The following is a 26,113-nucleotide window of genomic DNA, read 5'->3' on the forward strand; positions in this document are numbered from 1 at the left end:
CCTCGTACACGCCACCATAGCACTCCTACCCCTCGGAATCAGCAAAACTCGGACGTTTTCGACCACGACAGACAGAACCTGCCGGCCCGTTGAACGCTTGAACGACATCGCAGCGGCAAGTCGCACACTCACGTTCCGTCACCCTCTGCCACATGATCCTTCATTCACCGGCTTCACAACCAACCCACGCGGTAGACGTTTCGCACGCATTCCCGGGTCTGCCTTTCACGGCAGGACCTTCGTCGACCTCGGTGCGGTGTTCCGACACGTCGGAACTTGCAAGGCATATGTTGAGCGTGCTGAAGCAGCCAAAGGCACCACCTTTTCACCTTTTTGCCGATGATTGTGGGCGTCGTTGCAGAGGCGTTGCTTGGGCAGCCGGCGTAGAAGCCATGTTGGATGGGTGACGTATTCACATTTTGCACAATCATTTTTTTTTTTTTTTCCTTCCAGACTTTGGTGCTCGAGTTGGACATGTACACTATGCATCAGTTTTTAAAACAAGTGCTGTAGCATCTCTCGCGACATGCCTGATAATGTTCGCCGGCAAGCATTTGGTGTGACGTCATGGGCGCATAGAGAGTACGCATGCAAGCAAGCACGCGTGGCTTCGACCTCTGGGAAAAAGAAGGTTTCAGTTTTAACATGTTTGTAAGCGAAACTAGAAACTTCAAGCGGACTGGGGATAAAAGCAATGCCGTGAAGCCAGCGCTGCCGCTGTCGGTGCACAATGCTGGTTGTGCATGGGTGGACGTCGGAATTGCTTTGCTACTGTTTGCCCGGCTTTTGGCCAGAACTAAGTACGAGGTGTGAAAGAATGGATTTTAATTACGTGCTAATGAATTGCATCGCTTCTCGGCCTTTTGGCTAAGATCAAAGTGTAGTGTTGGCTTGTCCATCCTACTCCTGCTCTTTGTAGAAGCAATCGACCACCCGCCCGGTTAGTGCGGTGTCTTTCTCTGTCTCTTCTTGTGTTGTTGTTGTGTGCATGCCTTCTTAGCTTGTTCGAGCGACCAGCAACGACTGCCTGCGGATTCTTGGACCCCCCTGCTGACACTTGGTTCCTGCTGCCCTGGATTTCTGGCTCTGGTCATTGGTGAGATGCTAGTTCTTTAAAACACTTCTTTTTTGCCTGTCTTTTCCGCCCCCCTTTGGGGGGGTGGGTTCTCGTGCTCGGCGAGACGGGCTGCTCCAACCGGCCTTGCCGGCAGCTTCCCGTCTGAAAAGCACCCTTTTTCTTGTGTATTAGTTGGCTCAGCGGCCCTTGCATCATCTGCCCAAGTGATGTAAGATAGCGCAAGCCTTCCTTGCACGCTCTTTTTTTTTTTTTTCTTTCTTTCGGAGCGCGCCTCTACTCTGGACACCAGCGAGCGCCGCTGGTGACCACGTGGAAGCAGCGTCTCCGCTCTCTCCTCTTTCTTCACTTTTCTCTCTCTTTTTTTTTTCTTTTTTCTTCTCTCCTCTCTTCTACTTTCCGTCCACGTGGCCCGCGCTAAGGCTCCCCTCCCGCTCCCACTGTTGCCAGCTACACTAACAATGTAGCCAGGCGACTTTCTCTCTACTCTTGCACGCTCCTTTTTTTTTTTTTTTTTTTTTTTCCGGAAGCGCCGCTGCTGACACGTGTCAGTAGAGGGCACGCTCAACCGGGTTCTCCTGCCTTCCCTTTTTTTTTTCTCTTCTCTCACTCGCTCGCTTTCCTCTGTCTTCTTTACTAATTCCTTCTGGTACCCTCCTCTCTGCTGAGGCGGTCAGTACTCTCTCTGCCTTCTTGGGGCTGCCAGCTGCACTCACCATGTAGCGGGTAGCCCGCGACTCTCACTGGTGCGCACGCCGTGGTTTTTTTTTTCTTTCTCTTCATTTTCTTTTTCTTCCTCTTCCTCTCTCGGCGAGCGCACCCCTCTTCTCTCTTCTCCCCCGACTAGGGGGAGGAGGTCACACACTCCCTCCTTTTCTTCCCCTTTGTCTTAGGTCGCCAGCTACACTTAAACATGGGTTGACGATCACCCCCCACCCCCACCTTTTTTTTTTTTTTCTTTTTTTCCTTCTCTTCTTTCTCTATCTCCTCTCCATCTTTCTACTTCTCATTCAAGTGTACAGTGCCGTCTTTTATTGAAGTGTTTTTTCTCAAGATGCCTAAGTGTTCTCACAATGATGTACATCCTGCCGTGATAATCCTGTTTTCTTTAGAAGTGTTCGCCCACCAGTAGGTGATGTCCGAGGAGGTAGGTCCCCCGAATACAGGGGAGACCGGGACGCCCACTGCACCGAGGCCGCGAGATGCCCAAAACCAACCCCAGCTAGGCAAGGAGGGACAGACCCTTGATGTCTTTTTCCCAATCCCACACAGCTTCACCTGCCCCATAGACAAATGTGGGGTACGGTACTCCGGGATCAGCTGGACAAGCAGGCGACAAAGCTTGGTGCGGCATCTACTAGACGAGCATGAGCTCAAAGTAAAGGTGGCATACACCTGTACCCTATGCTCCACGACCGGCCTTGGGCTGCATCCCACACTCCACTCCTGCATCGCAAGAGGTAGACACGAGCTGTCGCCCCTCGACCTCAACAGGCACAAGTGTCCACAATGTCCTGCCACCATGACAACAAGGAAGGGACTGGACAACCACATGCGCAAACACAAAAGACAGGAAGCACAGCACATGAACGAGGGACCAACGACTTCAAGGACTTCGAGGGCGGCACCTACTGCAACTCCGACTGGCCGACCCCCCCGCGCTGCTGCCGGCAACCAAGCCACACGGACAATGACCCTTCGATCGTCACAGAGCTCCAACTCAACGACGTCAACGGGATCATCACCAAGCGAGGACAGCACGACACTGAGCGCAACGCCGGACTCTCCAGCACCAACAGAGCTGGCACTCACACCTTCCTCCCCCCTTCTAGGTGACTTGCAGGAAATCCCTGACCGGGTTTCGGCAACTACGGGCACCCCATCGCCCACGCCTAGCGAGGCCGCCACCGCGAGGAGCAGGTCTTCATGTGCCTCTCTGTTCTCACAGGTTGGAAATGCATCCTCCATCACGCCGAGTCTCAGGCAACATGAGTCACCGCACAGCGACACGGACCACGACAACCCACGGCGTTCCCGGCCACCATCACCGGACCGGGCCCTTACCCCTCTCCCTCCTCTCTTAGGCAGCACAGCTTGCTCTCCAAGCCAGAGCTCCAGGGATGCGACAATTCCATCAGCAGCCAGCGAGGAGGAGTCACCACCAGAAGGGTCACGGTTTTCGTCCCGTCTCCAGCAGGATCCAGACACAGCCCGCGCTACTCAGAGGACCAGCCAGCAAGGAGCACCACAACAAAGCTTGGCAACAGCACAGGAGGACCCTCAAGCAAGTCCATCAGCCAGGAGTATCACCCACAGCGTCGACTCCCCCACACATCCAGCATCATCCGAGGGACTTTCGATAGACGACGCAGGCGGCGAATCACAGGACCCCGCCCCGCAGACAGTGAACCCCGGCGAGATCAACCTCTCCGGGCCAATCGACGACACAAGCGTACTCGCAGAACACAGCCAGCGAATCCGGCAACTGCTTCGGGAGCCCGCCACTGCTGAGCGCTGGGACGACTTCCTCTCCATCCTGGAGGAGGCCGTATCGGCGGTGAGGAAGGAGGCGAAAATTCCAGACAACCCTGCCGGTGGGAAACCCCGCGTCCCGGCCAACCCGAACAACGCCCAGCAGATACAGAGCCTGTATCGTCGCAACCGCCGTCGGGCTGTTCGTATCATCGTACAGGGCGAAACCAAACTCTGCGAGATTCCGCTGGACAGACTGGAGCAACACTTTGCTGAAACATGGGCGCCGAAGGAAGGAAACACCCACCTGCTCCTTAACAAGGCTCGCCCGGACGACATGACAGAGATCTGCCTCGCCCGATTCACCAGCGACGAGGTGGCGGCCCGTCTTCGCAGATGCGAAAACACGGCCCCCGGCAGTGACAGGATCACCTACCGCCATTGGAAAGAACATGATCCTGAAGGTCTCTTTCTCTCCGCAGCATTCAACGTGTGCCTCCAGTACAAGCAAGTGCCCGACGCCTGGAAGGAAACGAGGACCATCCTCATCCACAAGAAGGGTGATCCGAGTGAGGTCACGAATTGGAGACCCATTGCCCTTGGGAACACCATCTCCAAGCTGTATGCGGGTTGCCTAGCTTCCCGCATGCAGCAGTGGGTGTGTGACCATGACGTGCTCTCGAGGTGTCAGAAGGGGTTCCTGCCGCACGACGGCGTGTTTGAACACAACTTCGTGCTGCAGGAGCGCCTGGACGCCGCGCGGGCCGGCGGTGGTGACCTTTGCGTGGCCTTTCTCGACTTCGCCAACGCATTTGGCTCAGTTCCGCACAACGCACTAATCGATTCTCTTCGTGGTGCAGGTGCAGGAGAGGACTTCTGCGCAATCATCGCAGACCTCTACCGAGACAACGCCACCCGGATTGTCGCCGAAGCTGGGACAACGGCCCCAGTCACAATCTCCGCCGGAATTAGACAGGGCTGCCCACTGAGCGGCCTGCTCTTCAACTTGGTGCTCGATCCAGTCATTCGGGCGGTCCAAGGAGGTGAGAGGCAGCACAATGTGCTGGCTTACGCCGATGATTTGACCCCCTTGGCGGACAGCCCAAAGAAACTGCAGGACCGCATCAACGTCGTGGCGGCTCTCGCGGGCCAGCTGGGACTTCGGCTGAACCCCAAGAAGTGCAGAAGCCTGCACCTCTCTGGTAGGACTCCCGTAGGCACTAGGGACACGAAATTCTTCGTCGACGGAGAAGAGATCCCTCGCATCAGTGACTACGAGAGTCAATCTTTTCTAGGACGCCCCGTCGGGTTCAGCCTTCTCCAAGACCGCTCTAAGGTCGATGAGGCGATCTCCGTCGGCCGCACCCTGCTCGAGTCCATGCTTGCCCCATGGCAGCGAATTGATGCACTGAAAACTTTTGTCTTTCCAGCACTCAACTTCGCCATGCGGTGCGGACAAGTGGGCAAGGCGGAATGGGCCCGCCTAGACGACGCACTCCGGCCCCTGATAAAGAAAACTCTTTATCTTCCAGGTAACGCTGCAAACAACTACCTCTACGGCAGCGCAGCGGCCGGAGCAGCTGGAATCCCCCTCGCCGCAGACACAAGTGACGCCTGCCGCGTGGACAACGCCTTCAAGCTTCTGACCTCAGCCGATCTCGAGGTCCGGGAACTTGCCTTCGAAGCGCTAACCAAAATTGTCTCCAAGCGCATTCGCAGGCAGGCCACCAACGAAGAGCTCGCCTGCTACCTCAGCGGCGAAACGGAGGGCATTTTCCAGGCACGGCCGACACAACTGCAGTCCGTCTGGACCGAGGCTCGGAAGGCTTCCCGCAGGCTACACGTCACCTGGGAAATTTTCGAAGACGGGGGGACCAGCATCACGTGTGACGGAGAGGAAACTCTCACGTCAAAGAAACGACGAAAAGTGGTGAAAACGCTGCGCTTCCGAATGATGCGGGCACGCGATCGCTTCCTTCAAGAAATGCCCAATCAAGGGAAGGCAATGGAATGCGTCGCCGCAGACCCGAGCAGCTCCCACTTCATGCGCTCCGGCAAATTCACCCGCTTTTGCGACTGGCGCTTCATCCACAGGGCACGCCTGAACCTCCTACCTGTGAATGGAGCCAACCCATGGACCACCTCCGCCGACAAACGGTGCCGTGTGTGCGGTTACGCAGTGGAAACGCTGCCACACGTCCTGGGTCACTGCATGCGCCACAGCATGGCCTACACCAGTCGTCACAACAAGATTGTGGCGAGGGTGAAACAAGCCGCCAGCAAGAAGTTCACGGTCACGCATGAGAACAGAGCGGTTGGTACCACCAACCTTCGCCCCGACCTCGTTCTCGCCAGGGGGGAAGAGGCGATCATCGTGGACGTGACCTGCCCCTTTGACAACCGGCTCAAAGCACTCGAGGCAGCCCGACTGGAAAAGGAACGAAAATACGAACCAGTTCGGGACTTCTTGCTCCGCCGCTACCAGAGAGTCACGATCGAAGCAGTCGTCGTCGGCATGCTTGGCTCCTGGGACCCGGCAAATGACAGAGTTTTCAAAAAACTCTGCAGCCGGAGATATCTCCGGTTACTTAAGAAGCTTGCAGTGAGCGAGACCATTGCAGCTTCTCGGGAAGTGTACTGCGCACACGTGGCCATAAAGTGACTGTCCCTCGCTGGGCCACGTGCTGACAAAGTCACCCTCCCAAAGACATCGCAAAAATAAGAGGTGATACTACACGACACACGCCCCTTTCACTTTTTCTCCCCTGCTATTTCCTATTTTCACCTTCTCTATACACAGTTCACGATACACCACCTTCTTCCTTTCTGGTTGAAGGAACAAAAAATGAGAACAAGTTTTTCCTTTTCGGTCAGAAATGTTCCTAACATTTTTGAAAACATCTGTTCTTATCAGCTTAATATCTGATACGGATCCTATTTGGATCCAAGATATTAAACTTATTTTTGTGATGCGGCGGAGTGCTTGAAGCTTGCTTCACCTCCGCCACGGGTTGGCCCGGTATTGCACTACCTCCGGGATCGGCCCACTCACCCCCTGCGGGGTGAGTTCGACAATAAATTCAATGATAGAAGGAGTGTTCGGATTTACCCATGATACCGGGGTAAACGGCGTGGGTGCGTCGAGTGTCCGAGACGGTGGCGGCACGCCGCCCCGGCTGACGCGGTATTCGCGTGCAGGGAGTGCGCTAGCTGTGTTTACACTTACGATTGCTCTGGGAAAATAAATGTTTCCGTGTGTATTTCATATATGGAGGGTCTCTTTTATTTTGTTATGTTCACACGTACATACTCAAGTTTCTTATTTTTTTTAACATTCCTACTCATATTAATAAAACTATTGAGGAAATTATCATTACTGTTTCGGAGGAAAGCTAGAAGTGTGTATACGATGTGTATGCATGTGCGATGTGTATGTATGTATGTGTGTAGAAGTGTGTATGTATGTGCCAAGCTATTTCCGCTTTTCGAATTCACCCGTTTCGCAACGAAAAATAAAAAAGCCTCTAGAAAATGGGGTTTGGTTGGTGTTTCTGTTTACAGTTGCAGTGGCAAGCGAAGGCATTTTTATTTCACATCTTCACGCGGCGTCTGAACCTGAAGACGCGTGCTCTCGCCACGTCTACGCATCTACACTATTCCCCATCACAAATTAAAATCGCAAAGAACGCCACAGGACCCACTCCGCACACACCTGCTGTACGGTGGAGCGGCAAAGCCCCGATGTGCTTTTCCTATGTCCACTGACCTTTGGGGTTTGACGTCCCAAAACCACCATATGATTATGGGAAAATTTCGACCACCTGGGGTTCTTTCACGTGCACCCTAATCTGAGCACAGGGAAATGCAGCCGCCGCGGCCGGGATTCGATCCCACCACCTGCGGGTCAGCAGCCGAGTACCTTACGGCCATCAGACCACCACGGCGGGCATCGCCTTGTTGATCAAACACTTCATTTCTGAACACCATCTCATACCAGCTCATCCACCGTTGGCTCTCGTTAATTACAACGAACATCCTCGCACGCTCACCTCAATGGAATTGCCAGTTGCTGGAAGTTCCAAGGAAATTGCGCACTAGACGTACGGACGCACCACGCACGTACCTGAAGCGACGTGGACCCCAGGACGCGTGAGATCACGCCCCGGGCGCGCTTTGCCTCCGTACCCACTCGTCACTCCTCACAGCTTCACTAAGCCGAGTATGTAGAAGTCGAAGAAGCAGAACAACAAACCAGCCAATCCCCCACAGTGGGTGTGAGCCACAAGTGAAGGTCAACAAAAACAAGCAACACCAGCGAGCGCAGTGACGAAGCTATCGTAATGGGGCGAAATAATCCACGAATATGGCTGCACGTTGACGCACGGTCGCATTTGTGCAACCACCCGTGTCTCCCGAAGACCGTCTGTCGCGAGTCTTCGACGAAAAGCGCAGGCGAGTACTTCTCCACTGATTTCCGCGACCACTTGACGACCGCCTTCGGCCGCCTCATGTCCGTCCGGCACGATCGACGGAGCGCCGCACCAGCGCCTCGTACACGCCACCATAGCACTCCTACCCCTCGGAATCAGCAAAACTCGGACGTTTTCGACCACGACAGACAGAACCTGCCGGCCCGTTGAACGCTTGAACGACATCGCAGCGGCAAGTCGCACACTCACGTTCCGTCACCCTCTGCCACATGATCCTTCATTCACCGGCTTCACAACCAACCCACGCGGTAGACGTTTCGCACGCATTCCCGGGTCTGCCTTTCACGGCAGGACCTTCGTCGACCTCGGTGCGGTGTTCCGACACGTCGGAACTTGCAAGGCATATGTTGAGCGTGCTGAAGCAGCCAAAGGCACCACCTTTTCACCTTTTTGCCGATGATTGTGGGCGTCGTTGCAGAGGCGTTGCTTGGGCAGCCGGCGTAGAAGCCATGTTGGATGGGTGACGTATTCACATTTTGCACAATCATTTTTTTTTTTTTTTCCTTCCAGACTTTGGTGCTCGAGTTGGACATGTACACTATGCATCAGTTTTTAAAACAAGTGCTGTAGCATCTCTCGCGACATGCCTGATAATGTTCGCCGGCAAGCATTTGGTGTGACGTCATGGGCGCATAGAGAGTACGCATGCAAGCAAGCACGCGTGGCTTCGACCTCTGGGAAAAAGAAGGTTTCAGTTTTAACATGTTTGTAAGCGAAACTAGAAACTTCAAGCGGACTGGGGATAAAAGCAATGCCGTGAAGCCAGCGCTGCCGCTGTCGGTGCACAATGCTGGTTGTGCATGGGTGGACGTCGGAATTGCTTTGCTACTGTTTGCCCGGCTTTTGGCCAGAACTAAGTACGAGGTGTGAAAGAATGGATTTTAATTACGTGCTAATGAATTGCATCGCTTCTCGGCCTTTTGGCTAAGATCAAAGTGTAGTGTTGGCTTGTCCATCCTACACCTGCTCTTTGTAGAAGCAATCGACCACCCGCCCGGTTAGTGCGGTGTCTTTCTCTGTCTCTTCTTGTGTTGTTGTGTGCATGCCTTCTTAGCTTGTTCGAGCGACCAGCAACGACTGCCTGCGGATTCTTGGACCCCCGTGCTGACGCTTGGTTCCTGCTGCCCTGGATTTCTGGCTCTGGTCATTGGTGAGATGCTAGTTCTTTAAAAACACTTGTTTTTTGCCCCTCTTTTCCGCCCCCCTTTGGGGGGGTGGGTTCTCGTGCTCAACGAGACGGGCTGCTCCAACCGGCCTTGCCGGCAGCTTCCCGTCCGAAAAGCACCCTTTTTTGTGTATTAGTTGGCTCAGCGGCCCTTGCATCATCTGCCCAAGTGATGTAAGATAGCGCAAGCCTTCCTTGCACGCCCTTTTTTTTTCTTTCTCGGAGCGCGCCTCTACTCTGGACACCAGCGAGCGCCGCTGGTGACCACGTGGAAGCAGCGTCTCCGCTCTCTCCTCTTTCTTCACTTTTTCTCTCTTTTTTTTTTTTTTCTTTTTCCTCTCTTCTACTTTCCGTCCACGTGGCCTGCTCTAAGGCTCCCCTCCCGCTCCCACTGTTGCCAGCTACACTAACAATGTAGCCAGGCGACTTTCTCTCTACTCTTGCACGCGCTTTTTTTTTTTTTTTTTTTTTTTTTTCCGGAAGCGCCTCTGCTGACACGTGTCAGTAGAGGGTCCGCTCAACCGGTTTCTCCTGCCTTCCTCCCTTTTTTTTTTTTTTTTTTTTCCTCTCCCCTCTTCACTCGCTCGCTTTCTTCTGTCTTCTTTACTAATTCCTTCTCGTACCCTCCTCTCTGCTGCCGCAGTCGGTACTCCTTCTGCCTTCTTGGGGCAGCCAGCTGCACTCGCCATGTAGCTGGTAGCCCGCGACTCTGACTGGTGTGCACGCCGTGTTTTTTTTTTTCTTTTTCTTTCCACTTTCTTTCTCTTCCTTTTCCTCTCTGGGCGAGCGCACCCCTCTTCTCTCTTCTCCTCCGACCAGGGGGAGGAGGTCACTCACTACCTCCTTTTCTTCCCCTTTGTCTTAGGTCGTCAGCTCCACTTAAGCATGGGTTGACGATCACCCCCCACCCCCACCTTTTTTTTTTTTTTTTTTTTTTCTCTTTCCTCTCTTCTTTCTCTATCTCCTCTCCATCATTCTACTTCTTACTCAAGTGTACAGTGCCGTCTTTTATTGAAGTGTTTTTTCACAAGATGCCTAAGTGTTCTCACGATGATGTACATCCGGCTGTGCTAATCCTGTTGTCTTTAGAAGTGTTCGCCCGCCAGTAGGTGATGTCCGAGGAGGTAGGTCCCCCGAATACAGGGGAGGCCGGGACGCCCACTGCACCGAGGCCGCGAGATGCCCAAAACCAACCCCAGCTAGGCAAGGAGGGACAGACCCTTGATGTCTTCTTCCCAATCCCACACAGCTTCACCTGCCCCATAGACAAATGTGGGGTACGGTACTCCGGGATCAGCTGGACAAGCAGGCGACAAAGCTTGGTGCGGCATCTACTAGATGAGCATGAGCTCAAAGTAAAGGTGGCATACACCTGTACCCTCTGCTCCACGACCGGCCTTGGGCTGCATCCCACACTCCACTCCTGCATCGCAAGAGGTAGACACGAGCTGTCGCCCCTCGACCTCAACAGGCACAAGTGTCCACAATGCCCTGCCACCATGACAACAAGGAAAGGGCTGGACAACCACATGCGCAAACACAAAAGACAGGAAGCACAGCACATGAACGAGCGACCGACGACTGCAAGGACTTCGAGGGCTGCACCTACTGCAACTCCGACTGGCCGACCCCCCCGCGCTGCTACCGGCAACCAAGCCACACGGACAATGACCCTTCGATCGTCACAGAGCTCCAACTCAACGACGTCAACGGGATCATCACCAAGCGAGGACAGCACGACACTGAGCGCAACGCCGGACTCTCCAGCACCAACAGAGCTGGCACTCACACCTTCCTCCCCCCTTCTAGGTGACTTGCAGGAAATCCCTGACCGGGTTTCGGCAACTACGGGCACCCCATCGCCCACGCCTAGCGAGGCCGCCACCGCGAGGAGCAGGTCTTCATGTGCCTCTCTGTTCTCACAGGTTGGAAATGCATCCTCCATCACGCCGAGTCCCAGGCAACATGAGTCACCGCACAGCGACACGGACCACGACAGCCCACGGCGTTCCCGGCCACCATCACCGGACCGGGCCCTTACCCCCCTCCCTCCTCTCTTAGGCAGCACAGCTTGCTCTCCAAGCCAGAGCTCCAGGGATGCGACAATTCCATCAGCAACCAGCGAGGAGGAGTCACCACCAGAAGGGTCACGGTTTTCGTCCCGTCTCCAGCAGGACCCAGACGCAGCCTGCGCTACTCAGAGGACCAGTCAACAAGGAGCACCGCAGCACAGCTTGGACACGGCACAGGGGAACCCTCAACCAAGTCCATCAGCCAGGAGTGTCACCCACAGCGTCGACTCCCCCACACCCCCAACGTCACCCGAGGGACTTTCGATAGACGACGCAGGCGGCGAGTCACAGGACCCCGCCCCACAGACAGTGAACCCCGGCGAGATCACCCTCTCCGGGCCCATCGACGACACAAGCGTACTCGCAGAGCACACCCAGCGAATCCGGCAACTGCTTCGGGAGCCCGCCACTGCTGAGCGCTGGGACGACTTCCTCTCCATCCTGGAGGAGGCCGTATCGGCGGTGAGGAAGGAGGCGAAAATTCCAGACAACCCTGCCGGTGGGAAACCCCGCGTCCCGACCAACCCGAACAACGCCCAGCAGATACAGAGCCTGTATCGTCGCAACCGCCGTCGGGCTGTTCGTATCATCGTACAGGGCGAAACCAAACTCTGCGAGATTCCGCTGGATAGACTGGAGCAACACTTTGCTGAAACATGGGCGCCGAAGGAAGGGAACACCCACCTGCTCCTTAACAAGGCTCGCCCCGACGACATGACAGAGATCTGCCTCGCCCGATTCACCAGCGACGAGGTGGCGGCCCGTCTTCGCAGATGCGAAAACACGGCCCCCGGCAGTGACAGGATCACCTACCGTCATTGGAAAGAACATGATCCTGATGGTCTCTTTCTCTCCGCAGCATTCAACGTGTGCCTCCAGTTCAAGCAAGTGCCCGACGCCTGGAAGGAAACGAGGACCATCCTGATCCACAAGAAGGGTGATCCGAGTGAGGTCACGAATTGGAGACCCATTGCCCTTGGGAACACCATCTCCAAGCTGTATGCGGGTTGCCTAGCTTCCCGCATGCAGCAGTGGGTGTGTGACCATGACGTGCTCTCGAGGTGTCAAAAGGGGTTCCTGCCGCACGACGGCGTGTTTGAACACAACTTCGTGCTGCAGGAGCGCCTGGACGCCGCGCGGGCCGGCGGTGGTGACCTTTGCGTGGCCTTTCTCGACTTCGCCAACGCATTTGGCTCAGTTCCGCACAACGCACTAATCGATTCTCTTCGTGGTGCAGGTGCAGGAGAGGACTTCTGCGCAATCATCGCAGACCTCTACCGAGACAACGCCACCCGGATTGTCGCCGAAGCTGGGACAACGGCCCCAGTCACAATCTCCGCCGGAATTAGACAGGGCTGCCCACTGAGCGGCCTGCTCTTCAACTTGGTGCTCGATCCAGTCATTCGGGCGGTCCAAGGAGGTGAGAGGCAGCACAATGTGCTGGCTTACGCCGATGATTTGACCCCCTTGGCGGACAGCCCCAAGAAACTGCAGGACCGCATCAACGTCGTGGCGGCTCTCGCGGGCCAGCTGGGACTTCGGCTGAACCCCAAGAAGTGCAGAAGCCTGCACCTCTCTGGTAGGACTCCCGTAGGCACTAGGGACACGAAATTCTTCGTCGACGGAGAAGAGATCCCTCGCATCAGTGACTACGAGAGTCAATCTTTTCTAGGACGCCCCGTCGGGTTCAGCCTTCTCCAAGACCGCTCTAAGGTCGATGAGGCGATCTCCGTCGGCCGCACCCTGCTCGAGTCCATGCTTGCCCCATGGCAGCGAATTGATGCACTGAAAACTTTTGTCTTTCCAGCACTCAACTTCGCCATGCGGTGCGGACAAGTGGGCAAGGCGGAATGGGCCCGCCTAGACGACGCACTCCGGCCGCTGATAAAGAAAACTCTTTATCTTCCAGGTAACGCTGCAAACAACTACCTCTACGGCAGCGCAGCGGCCGGAGCAGCTGGAATCCCCCTCGCCGCAGACACAAGTGACGCCTGCCGCGTGGACAACGCCTTCAAGCTTCTGACCTCGGCCGATCTCGAGGTCCGGGAACTTGCCTTCGAAGCGCTAACCAAAATTGTCTCCAAGCGCATTCGCAGGCAGGCCACCAACGAGGAGCTCGCCTGCTACCTCAGCGGCGAAACGGAGGGCGTTTTCCAGGCACGGCCAACGCAACTACAGTCCGTCTGGACCGAGGCTCGGAAGGCCTCCCGCAGGCTACACATCACCTGGGAAATCTTCGAGGACGGGGGGACCAGCATCACATGTGACGGAGAGGAAACTCTCACGTCAAAGAAACGACGAAAAGTGGTGAGAACACTGCGCCTCAGAATGATGCGGGCACGCGATCGCTTCCTTCACGAAATGCCTAATCAAGGGAAGGCAATGGAATGCGTCGCCGCAGACCCGAGCAGCTCCCACTTTATGCGCTCCGGCAAGTTCACCCGCTTTTGCGACTGGCGCTTCATTCACAGGGCACGCCTGAACCTCCTACCTGTGAATGGAGCCAACCCATGGACCACCTCCGCCGACAAACGGTGCCGTGTGTGCGGTTACGCAGTGGAAACGCTGCCACACGTCCTGGGTCACTGCATGCGCCACAGCATGGCCTACACCAGTCGTCACAACAAGATTGTGGAGCGGGTGAAACAAGCCGCCAGCAAGAAGTTCACGGTCACGCATGAAAACAGAGCGGTTGGTACCACCAACCTTCGCCCCGACCTCGTTCTCGCCAGGGGGGAAGAGGCGATCATCGTGGACGTGACCTGCCCCTTTGACAACCGGCTCAAAGCACTCGAGGCAGCCCGACTGGAAAAGGAACGGAAATACGAACCAGTTCGGGACTTCTTGCTCCGCCGCTACCAGAGAGTCACGATCGAGGCAGTCGTCGTCGGCATGCTTGGCTCCTGGGACCCGGCAAATGACAGAGTTTTCAAAAAACTCTGCAGCCGGAGGTATCTCCGGTTACTTAAGAAGCTTGCAGTGAGCGAGACCATTGCAGCTTCTCGGGAAGTGTACTGCGCGCACGTGGCCATAAAGTGACTGTCACTCGCTGGGCCACGTGATGACAAAGTCACCCTCCCAAAGACATCGCAAAAATAAGAGGCGACACTACACAGCACACGCCCCTTTCACTTTTTCTCCCCTGCTATTTCCTATTTCACCTTCTCTCTTTCTACACAGTTCACTACACACCACCTTCTTCCTTTCTGGTTGAAGGAACAAAAAATGAGAACAAGTTTTTCCTTTCCGGTCAGAAATGTTCCTAACATTTTTGAAAACCTCTGTTCTTATCAGCTTAATATCTGATACGGATCCTATTTGGATCCAAGATATTAAACTTATTTTTGTGATGCGGCGGAGTGCTTGAAGCTTGCTTCACCTCCGCCACGGGTTGGCCCGGTATTGCACTACCTCCGGGATCGGCCCACTCACCCCCTGCGGGGTGAGTTCGACAATAAATTCAATGATAGAAGGAGTGTTCGGATTTACCCATGATACCGGGGTAAACGGCGTGGGTGCGTCGAGTGTCCGAGACGGTGGCGGCACGCCGCCCCGGCTGACGCGGTATTCGCGTGCAGGGAGTGCGCTAGCTGTGTTTACACTTACGATTGCTCTGGGAAAATAAATGTTTCCGTGTGTATTTCATATATGGAGGGTCTCTTTTATTTTGTTATGTTCACACGTACATACTCAAGTTTCTTATTTTTTTTAACATTCCTACTCATATTAATAAAACTATTGAGGAAATTATCATTACTGTTTCGGAGGAAAGCTAGAAGTGTGTATACGATGTGTATGCATGTGCGATGTGTATGTATGTATGTGTGTAGAAGTGTGTATGTATGTGCCAAGCTATTTCCGCTTTTCGAATTCACCCGTTTCGCAACGAAAAATAAAAAAGCCTCTAGAAAATGGGGTTTGGTTGGTGTTTCTGTTTACAGTTGCAGTGGCAAGCGAAGGCATTTTTATTTCACATCTTCACGCGGCGTCTGAACCTGAAGACGCGTGCTCTCGCCACGTCTACGCATCTACACTATTCCCCATCACAAATTAAAATCGCAAAGAACGCCACAGGACCCACTCCGCACACACCTGCTGTACGGTGGAGCGGCAAAGCCCCGATGTGCTTTTCCTATGTCCACTGACCTTTGGGGTTTGACGTCCCAAAACCACCATATGATTATGGGAAAATTTCGACCACCTGGGGTTCTTTCACGTGCACCCTAATCTGAGCACAGGGAAATGCAGCCGCCGCGGCCGGGATTCGATCCCACCACCTGCGGGTCAGCAGCCGAGTACCTTACGGCCATCAGACCACCACGGCGGGCATCGCCTTGTTGATCAAACACTTCATTTCTGAACACCATCTCATACCAGCTCATCCACCGTTGGCTCTCGTTAATTACAACGAACATCCTCGCACGCTCACCTCAATGGAATTGCCAGTTGCTGGAAGTTCCAAGGAAATTGCGCACTAGACGTACGGACGCACCACGCACGTACCTGAAGCGACGTGGACCCCAGGACGCGTGAGATCACGCCCCGGGCGCGCTTTGCCTCCGTACCCACTCGTCACTCCTCACAGCTTCACTAAGCCGAGTATGTAGAAGTCGAAGAAGCAGAACAACAAACCAGCCAATCCCCCACAGTGGGTGTGAGCCACAAGTGAAGGTCAACAAAAACAAGCAACACCAGCGAGCGCAGTGACGAAGCTATCGTAATGGGGCGAAATAATCCACGAATATGGCTGCACGTTGACGCACGGTCGCATTTGTGCAACCACCCGTGTCTCCCGAAGACCGTCTGTCGCGAGTCTTCGACGAAAAGCGCAGGCGAGTACTTCTCCACTGATTTCCGCGACCACTTGACGACCGCCTTCGGCCGCCTCATGTCCGTCCGGCACGATCGACGGAGCGCCGCACCAGCGCCTCGTACACGCCACCATAGCACTCCTACCCCTCGGAATCAGCAAAACTCGGACGTTTTCGACCACGACAGACAGAACCTGCCGGCCCGTTGAACGCTTGAACGACATCGCAGCGGCAAGTCGCACACTCACGTTCCGTCACCCTCTGCCACATGATCCTTCATTCACCGGCTTCACAACCAACCCACGCGGTAGACGTTTCGCACGCATTCCCGGGTCTGCCTTTCACGGCAGGACCTTCGTCGACCTCGGTGCGGTGTTCCGACACGTCGGAACTTGCAAGGCATATGTTGAGCGTGCTGAAGCAGCCAAAGGCACCACCTTTTCACCTTTTTGCCGATGATTGTGGGCGTCGTTGCAGAGGCGTTGCTTGGGCAGCCGGCGTAGAAGCCATGTTGGATGGGTGACGTATTCACATTTTGCACAATCATTTTTTTTTTTTTTCCTTCCAGACTTTGGTGCTCGAGTTGGACATGTACACTATGCATCAGTTTTTAAAACAAGTGCTGTAGCATCTCTCGCGACATGCCTGATAATGTTCGCCGGCAAGCATTTGGTGTGACGTCATGGGCGCATAGAGAGTACGCATGCAAGCAAGCACGCGTGGCTTCGACCTCTGGGAAAAAGAAGGTTTCAGTTTTAACATGTTTGTAAGCGAAACTAGAAACTTCAAGCGGACTGGGGATAAAAGCAATGCCGTGAAGCCAGCGCTGCCGCTGTCGGTGCACAATGCTGGTTGTGCATGGGTGGACGTCGGAATTGCTTTGCTACTGTTTGCCCGGCTTTTGGCCAGAACTAAGTACGAGGTGTGAAAGAATGGATTTTAATTACGTGCTAATGAATTGCATCGCTTCTCGGCCTTTTGGCTAAGATCAAAGTGTAGTATCTGTTCTTATCAGCTTAATATCTGATACGGATCCTATTTGGATCCAAGATATTAAACTTATTTTTGTGATGCGGCGGAGTGCTTGAAGCTTGCTTCACCTCCGCCACGGGTTGGCCCGGTATTGCACTACCTCCGGGATCGGCCCACTCACCCCCTGCGGGGTGAGTTCGACAATAAATTCAATGATAGAAGGAGTGTTCGGATTTACCCATGATACCGGGGTAAACGGCGTGGGTGCGTCGAGTGTCCGAGACGGTGGCGGCACGCCGCCCCGGCTGACGCGGTATTCGCGTGCAGGGAGTGCGCTAGCTGTGTTTACACTTACGATTGCTCTGGGAAAATAAATGTTTCCGTGTGTATTTCATATATGGAGGGTCTCTTTTATTTTGTTATGTTCACACGTACATACTCAAGTTTCTTATTTTTTTTAACATTCCTACTCATATTAATAAAACTATTGAGGAAATTATCATTACTGTTTCGGAGGAAAGCTAGAAGTGTGTATACGATGTGTATGCATGTGCGATGTGTATGTATGTATGTGTGTAGAAGTGTGTATGTATGTGCCAAGCTATTTCCGCTTTTCGAATTCACCCGTTTCGCAACGAAAAATAAAAAAGCCTCTAGAAAATGGGGTTTGGTTGGTGTTTCTGTTTACAGTTGCAGTGGCAAGCGAAGGCATTTTTATTTCACATCTTCACGCGGCGTCTGAACCTGAAGACGCGTGCTCTCGCCACGTCTACGCATCTACACTATTCCCCATCACAAATTAAAATCGCAAAGAACGCCACAGGACCCACTCCGCACACACCTGCTGTACGGTGGAGCGGCAAAGCCCCGATGTGCTTTTCCTATGTCCACTGACCTTTGGGGTTTGACGTCCCAAAACCACCATATGATTATGGGAAAATTTCGACCACCTGGGGTTCTTTCACGTGCACCCTAATCTGAGCACAGGGAAATGCAGCCGCCGCGGCCGGGATTCGATCCCACCACCTGCGGGTCAGCAGCCGAGTACCTTACGGCCATCAGACCACCACGGCGGGCATCGCCTTGTTGATCAAACACTTCATTTCTGAACACCATCTCATACCAGCTCATCCACCGTTGGCTCTCGTTAATTACAACGAACATCCTCGCACGCTCACCTCAATGGAATTGCCAGTTGCTGGAAGTTCCAAGGAAATTGCGCACTAGACGTACGGACGCACCACGCACGTACCTGAAGCGACGTGGACCCCAGGACGCGTGAGATCACGCCCCGGGCGCGCTTTGCCTCCGTACCCACTCGTCACTCCTCACAGCTTCACTAAGCCGAGTATGTAGAAGTCGAAGAAGCAGAACAACAAACCAGCCAATCCCCCACAGTGGGTGTGAGCCACAAGTGAAGGTCAACAAAAACAAGCAACACCAGCGAGCGCAGTGACGAAGCTATCGTAATGGGGCGAAATAATCCACGAATATGGCTGCACGTTGACGCACGGTCGCATTTGTGCAACCACCCGTGTCTCCCGAAGACCGTCTGTCGCGAGTCTTCGACGAAAAGCGCAGGCGAGTACTTCTCCACTGATTTCCGCGACCACTTGACGACCGCCTTCGGCCGCCTCATGTCCGTCCGGCACGATCGACGGAGCGCCGCACCAGCGCCTCGTACACGCCACCATAGCACTCCTACCCCTCGGAATCAGCAAAACTCGGACGTTTTCGACCACGACAGACAGAACCTGCCGGCCCGTTGAACGCTTGAACGACATCGCAGCGGCAAGTCGCACACTCACGTTCCGTCACCCTCTGCCACATGATCCTTCATTCACCGGCTTCACAACCAACCCACGCGGTAGACGTTTCGCACGCATTCCCGGGTCTGCCTTTCACGGCAGGACCTTCGTCGACCTCGGTGCGGTGTTCCGACACGTCGGAACTTGCAAGGCATATGTTGAGCGTGCTGAAGCAGCCAAAGGCACCACCTTTTCACCTTTTTGCCGATGATTGTGGGCGTCGTTGCAGAGGCGTTGCTTGGGCAGCCGGCGTAGAAGCCATGTTGGATGGGTGACGTATTCACATTTTGCACAATCATTTTTTTTTTTTTTTCCTTCCAGACTTTGGTGCTCGAGTTGGACATGTACACTATGCATCAGTTTTTAAAACAAGTGCTGTAGCATCTCTCGCGACATGCCTGATAATGTTCGCCGGCAAGCATTTGGTGTGACGTCATGGGCGCATAGAGAGTACGCATGCAAGCAAGCACGCGTGGCTTCGACCTCTGGGAAAAAGAAGGTTTCAGTTTTAACATGTTTGTAAGCGAAACTAGAAACTTCAAGCGGACTGGGGATAAAAGCAATGCCGTGAAGCCAGCGCTGCCGCTGTCGGTGCACAATGCTGGTTGTGCATGGGTGGACGTCGGAATTGCTTTGCTACTGTTTGCCCGGCTTTTGGCCAGAACTAAGTACGAGGTGTGAAAGAATGGATTTTAATTACGTGCTAATGAATTGCATCGCTTCTCGGCCTTTTGGCTAAGATCAAAGTGTAGTGTAGACCAATGGCCCATGTCAACAAATGCCTGGCCAACGTTCCCACCGCCGCCCCTCCCCCGCGTTTCCGGCACCAATGCGATAAGTGCCCAAGGTCCTTCCCCGCAAGGAAGGGCCTTCATAACCATCAACAGTGGCACTTGAGGGAGGAGGCGAAGCAGGCCAGGCAAAACGTCGCCGCAGGTGCTCCGCCCCGACAGCCGCCCACCAGCGCCACCGGTTCCACCAGTCCCAACCAGCAGGCCTCGCCCGGACGTGCCGCCACTCCGGGGACACCCTCAGTGGTGGCCCCCTCTCCCTCGCAGAGTGGCGCCGGCTCTTCACCGGGCGAGACGGACCAGCAGCAGCGGGCCACCGCTTCACCCACCCAAAGCGCCGCCGCAGGACCCTCTCCACAGGAGGTCCTGCCTACCCCCCTGCCAGGCGGCGTCGAGGATGCGGCGGGCAGCCCAGCTGACCACCAGGCAGCACGACCAAGTTCCCCCTCGGACGAGTACTGCAGTCCTGCAGAGGGGGAGCTTCCAGAGCAGACTGCGGGGCGAGCCATCGGGAGTCCACCACCACCTTCTCCCGAGGCGATGACACCCCGCAGAGTCAACCGACACAGCGGCAGCACATACGGCACCCAGGAGGAGATGGCCGACACCGCCGGACCAGAGAGTGCCTGGGTCCTAGCTGAGATGACGGCGGAGCTGCGGGCACTAAGCCGGTTGCCCGTATCTGAGGAGGAGTGGGCGCGGTTCGAAAGCATCCTGGACCGCGCAGAGGCAGCCATTACTGACCACCTGAGGCTGCCCAATCGGGACTCGCGCCAAACACCACCTCGGCGCGAGATTAATCCCGATAACCCCTCCCAGATACAGGCTCTTTACAGGAGGAACCGGCGCCGGGCCGTCCGGCTGATTGCGGAGGGCCCTTCGCAGCTCTGCCCCATTGACCCAGGCACGCTTCAAAGCTACTACACCCGCCTCTGGTCTCCGGCAGCAGTGGACACAACAATTCTCAGGACGCGAGCCCCCACCAACGAGGAACTGGACCTCTGCCCCTTCTTGGACGACGAGGTCGCAGCCAAGCTCCGAAGGTGCGAGAGTACAGCTCCGGGAGAGGACCGCCTCACTTACCACCACTGGAGGCAGGTGGACCCTGAAGGGCGGTACCTTGCGGCGGTTTTCAACGTCTGCCTCAAATACCGCCGCACACCCCGGAGCTGGAAGTCGACGAGGACGATCCTCATTCACAAGAAGGGCGACCGCGAGGACCCCACAAACTGGCGACCCATTGCCCTTGGTCGAACGATCGCCAAACTGTATGCCGGGTGTCTCACCACGCGGCTGCAGCGGTGGTTGGGCGACCATGCGGTACTGTCCAGGTGTCAGAAGGGCTTCCTGCCGCACGATGGGGTGTTTGAACACAACTTCGTGCTGCAGGGACGCCTGGACGACGCCAGGACGGGAGGTGGGGAGCTGTGCGTGGGGTTCCTCGACTACGCCAACGCCTTCGGCTCGGTCGCCCATGAGGCCCTCGTCGACGCTGTCCGCGGCGCCGGCGCGGGGGAGCCCTTCGCGGAGATCGTGGAGGAACTCTACCGCGCCAACACCACCTGCGTCGTGGCAGCTGACGGCACCACGGAGCCAATCGCCATCGGAGCGGGCCTACGCCAAGGCTGTCCCCTGAGCGGCCTGCTGTTCAACCTGGTGGTGGACCCCATCATCAGAGCGGTGCAGGGAGGCGATAGGCAACACAACATCCTTGCCTACGCCGATGATCTGACGCTGCTCGCCGGGGATCCCGCCACCTTGCAGCGCCGCCTCAACGTGGTGACGGCCCTTTCGGACCCGCTCGGGCTGCGACTGAAGCCTGCCAAGTGCCGCACCCTCCACCTGTCCGGGCGCTACCCGGTGGGCACACGGCCCACCACTTTCACCGTGGGGAGCGTCCCGGTCCCGGCACTGGCGGACTTCGAGGGGCACCAGTTCCTGGGGCGTCCTGTGGGGTTTCGGGTGCTACCGGACCAGACAACGGTCGACGAGGCCATCCATCTCGGCAGACGGCTGCTCTCCTCCATGCTCACCCCATGGCAGAGGCTGGATTCTATTAAAACATTTCTATATCCAGCCCTCAACTTCGCCATGCGGGTGGGCCTTGCCAGCAAAGGAGAGTGGCATCGCTTGGACGAGGAGCTTCGCCCGCTGATCAAGAAGACCCTGTATGTGCCGGCCAGAGCGTCAAATGAGTATGTGTACGGGAGCGCACATGCCGGCACTGCAGGGATCCCTCTTGCGGCGGAGCTCAGCGACATCTGCCGAGTGGACGGGGCCTTCAAGCTCCTGTCGTCGACCGATCTGGAGGTCCGGGAGCGAGCGAGGGAGGAGCTCAACCGGGTGGTGTCGAGGCGGCTGAGGCGACCAGCGGACACGGACGACACCGAGGCCTACCTCTCAGGCGAAACGGAGGGCGACTTCCGGCAGACTGCGACCCAGCTGCAGTCTGTCTGGACGGAGGCACGCAAAGCCTCCCGTCGCCTGTCCGTCGCCTGGGAGCTACTGGACCAGGGCGCCCGCATCACCTGCGGAGAGGCCACGGTGTCAGTGCGGAACCGCAACAAGCTGATCAAGATCCTTCGGGCCATCCTCAACCAGGACCGGGACCGTTCTCTCCAGGAGAAGCCGTCCCAGGGCAAGGCGATGGCGTGTGTAGCGGCGGACCCCGCCAGTTTCCACTTCATGAGGTCCGGCCGCTACACTCGCTTCAAGGAGTGGCGCTTCATTCACCGAGCCCGGCTGAATCTCCTCCCCCTGAACGGCACAAGGACGTGGGTGCCCGCAGCTGACAAGAGGTGCCGACGCTGCGGGTACGGGGAGGAGACCCTGCCGCACGTCCTCTGCCACTGCATGCGGCAGAGCCGGGCCATGACGGAGCGTCACAACGCCATCGTTGCGCGCCTCAAGAAGGCGGCCCTGGAGCGGTTCACCGTCATCGGGGAGAACCAGCAGGTCGGCGTCCCCGGCTTGCGACCCGACCTCGTCCTGGCCCGTGGTGAGGAAGCCCTGATCCTGGACGTCTGCTGTCCCTTCGACAACCGCATGCAGGCGTTCCAGGAGGCTCGGAGGGTCAAGGAGGAGAAGTACGCCCCTCTACAGCGTCATCTCCTCCAGCGGTTCCAGCGCGTCTCCGTCGACGCCATCGTCGTAGGCTGCCTCGGCTCGTGGGATCCGGCCAACGATCGTGTCTGCCGCAGGTTCTGCTCCAGGAGCTACCTGCGGACCATGAAAAGACTTTGCGTTTCAGACACGATCGCCGCCTCTACGGACATTTATCGTGGCCATATAGGCGTTTTGTAAATAGTTTTTTATTCGAGAAGCGATACCGCGTTTTTTATTGTTATACGCTTTTATTCATACTAACACCACTAACTCTTTTTTAGCCTTTTTGTTACCTGATTTTATTATATACACCTTTTATTACCGTTTCTTGTTCTGTTATATAACCATGTATGATGTTTGTGTACTAAGCATAATAAAAAATTCTGTTCTTATCAGCTTAATATCTGATACGGATCCTATTTGGATCCAAGATATTAAACTTATTTTTGTGATGCGGCGGAGTGCTTGAAGCTTGCTTCACCTCCGCCACGGGTTGGCCCGGTATTGCACTACCTCCGGGATCGGCCCACTCACCCCCTGCGGGGTGAGTTCGACAATAAATTCAATGATAGAAGGAGTGTTCGGATTTACCCATGATACCGGGGTAAACGGCGTGGGTGCGTCGAGTGTCCGAGACGGTGGCGGCACGCCGCCCCGGCTGACGCGGTATTCGCGTGCAGGGAGTGCGCTAGCTGTGTTTACACTTACGATTGCTCTGGGAAAATAAATGTTTCCGTGTGTATTTCATATATGGAGGGTCTCTTTTATTTTGTTATGTTCACACGTACATACTCAAGTTTCTTATTTTTTTTAACATTCCTACTCATATTAATAAAACTATTGAGGAAATTATCATTACTGTTTCGGAGGAAAGCTAGAAGTGTGTATACGATGTGTATGCATGTGCGATGTGTATGTATGTATGTGTGTAGAAGTGTGTATGTATGTGCCAAGCTATTTCCGCTTTTCGAATTCACCCGTTTCGCAACGAAAAATAAAAAAGCCTCTAGAAAATGGGGTTTGGTTGGTGTTTCTGTTTACAGTTGCAGTGGCAAGCGAAGGCATTTTTATTTCACATCTTCACGCGGCGTCTGAACCTGAAGACGCGTGCTCTCGCCACGTCTACGCATCTACACTATTCCCCATCACAAATTAAAATCGCAAAGAACGCCACAGGACCCACTCCGCACACACCTGCTGTACGGTGGAGCGGCAAAGCCCCGATGTGCTTTTCCTATGTCCACTGACCTTTGGGGTTTGACGTCCCAAAACCACCATATGATTATGGGAAAATTTCGACCACCTGGGGTTCTTTCACGTGCACCCTAATCTGAGCACAGGGAAATGCAGCCGCCGCGGCCGGGATTCGATCCCACCACCTGCGGGTCAGCAGCCGAGTACCTTACGGCCATCAGACCACCACGGCGGGCATCGCCTTGTTGATCAAACACTTCATTTCTGAACACCATCTCATACCAGCTCATCCACCGTTGGCTCTCGTTAATTACAACGAACATCCTCGCACGCTCACCTCAATGGAATTGCCAGTTGCTGGAAGTTCCAAGGAAATTGCGCACTAGACGTACGGACGCACCACGCACGTACCTGAAGCGACGTGGACCCCAGGACGCGTGAGATCACGCCCCGGGCGCGCTTTGCCTCCGTACCCACTCGTCACTCCTCACAGCTTCACTAAGCCGAGTATGTAGAAGTCGAAGAAGCAGAACAACAAACCAGCCAATCCCCCACAGTGGGTGTGAGCCACAAGTGAAGGTCAACAAAAACAAGCAACACCAGCGAGCGCAGTGACGAAGCTATCGTAATGGGGCGAAATAATCCACGAATATGGCTGCACGTTGACGCACGGTCGCATTTGTGCAACCACCCGTGTCTCCCGAAGACCGTCTGTCGCGAGTCTTCGACGAAAAGCGCAGGCGAGTACTTCTCCACTGATTTCCGCGACCACTTGACGACCGCCTTCGGCCGCCTCATGTCCGTCCGGCACGATCGACGGAGCGCCGCACCAGCGCCTCGTACACGCCACCATAGCACTCCTACCCCTCGGAATCAGCAAAACTCGGACGTTTTCGACCACGACAGACAGAACCTGCCGGCCCGTTGAACGCTTGAACGACATCGCAGCGGCAAGTCGCACACTCACGTTCCGTCACCCTCTGCCACATGATCCTTCATTCACCGGCTTCACAACCAACCCACGCGGTAGACGTTTCGCACGCATTCCCGGGTCTGCCTTTCACGGCAGGACCTTCGTCGACCTCGGTGCGGTGTTCCGACACGTCGGAACTTGCAAGGCATATGTTGAGCGTGCTGAAGCAGCCAAAGGCACCACCTTTTCACCTTTTTGCCGATGATTGTGGGCGTCGTTGCAGAGGCGTTGCTTGGGCAGCCGGCGTAGAAGCCATGTTGGATGGGTGACGTATTCACATTTTGCACAATCATTTTTTTTTTTTTTTCCTTCCAGACTTTGGTGCTCGAGTTGGACATGTACACTATGCATCAGTTTTTAAAACAAGTGCTGTAGCATCTCTCGCGACATGCCTGATAATGTTCGCCGGCAAGCATTTGGTGTGACGTCATGGGCGCATAGAGAGTACGCATGCAAGCAAGCACGCGTGGCTTCGACCTCTGGGAAAAAGAAGGTTTCAGTTTTAACATGTTTGTAAGCGAAACTAGAAACTTCAAGCGGACTGGGGATAAAAGCAATGCCGTGAAGCCAGCGCTGCCGCTGTCGGTGCACAATGCTGGTTGTGCATGGGTGGACGTCGGAATTGCTTTGCTACTGTTTGCCCGGCTTTTGGCCAGAACTAAGTACGAGGTGTGAAAGAATGGATTTTAATTACGTGCTAATGAATTGCATCGCTTCTCGGCCTTTTGGCTAAGATCAAAGTGTAGTATCTGTTCTTATCAGCTTAATATCTGATACGGATCCTATTTGGATCCAAGATATTAAACTTATTTTTGTGATGCGGCGGAGTGCTTGAAGCTTGCTTCACCTCCGCCACGGGTTGGCCCGGTATTGCACTACCTCCGGGATCGGCCCACTCACCCCCTGCGGGGTGAGTTCGACAATAAATTCAATGATAGAAGGAGTGTTCGGATTTACCCATGATACCGGGGTAAACGGCGTGGGTGCGTCGAGTGTCCGAGACGGTGGCGGCACGCCGCCCCGGCTGACGCGGTATTCGCGTGCAGGGAGTGCGCTAGCTGTGTTTACACTTACGATTGCTCTGGGAAAATAAATGTTTCCGTGTGTATTTCATATATGGAGGGTCTCTTTTATTTTGTTATGTTCACACGTACATACTCAAGTTTCTTATTTTTTTTAACATTC

General features: G+C 55.0%; 3 non-coding genes and 2 pseudogenes across 3 annotated transcripts; all 5 read left to right on the top strand.

Annotated features, from left to right (window-relative positions):
• The first annotated feature begins 6,405 nt into the window (after positions 1–6,405).
• LOC142791473 (U2 spliceosomal RNA) lies at positions 6,406–6,600 on the top strand. The gene has a single exon (XR_012890243.1). It is a non-coding gene; the product is annotated as a U2 spliceosomal RNA (small nuclear RNA).
• Positions 6,601–14,528: 7,928 nt separating this feature from the next.
• Positions 14,529–14,707, top strand: LOC142791482 (U2 spliceosomal RNA; annotated as a pseudogene).
• A 2,340-nt stretch (positions 14,708–17,047) lies between these two features.
• On the top strand, positions 17,048–17,239 carry LOC142791446 (U2 spliceosomal RNA). The gene has a single exon (XR_012890227.1). It is a non-coding gene; the product is annotated as a U2 spliceosomal RNA (small nuclear RNA).
• A 5,875-nt stretch (positions 17,240–23,114) lies between these two features.
• LOC142791498 (U2 spliceosomal RNA) lies at positions 23,115–23,296 on the top strand (annotated as a pseudogene).
• Positions 23,297–25,637: 2,341 nt separating this feature from the next.
• On the top strand, positions 25,638–25,829 carry LOC142791447 (U2 spliceosomal RNA). The gene has a single exon (XR_012890228.1). It is a non-coding gene; the product is annotated as a U2 spliceosomal RNA (small nuclear RNA).
• The last annotated feature ends 284 nt before the right edge of the window (positions 25,830–26,113 follow it).

The sequence above is a fragment of the Rhipicephalus microplus genome, unplaced genomic scaffold (assembly GCF_043290135.1).
Source record: "Rhipicephalus microplus isolate Deutch F79 unplaced genomic scaffold, USDA_Rmic scaffold_168, whole genome shotgun sequence".
Classification (NCBI taxonomy): Eukaryota; Metazoa; Arthropoda; class Arachnida; order Ixodida; family Ixodidae; genus Rhipicephalus; species Rhipicephalus microplus.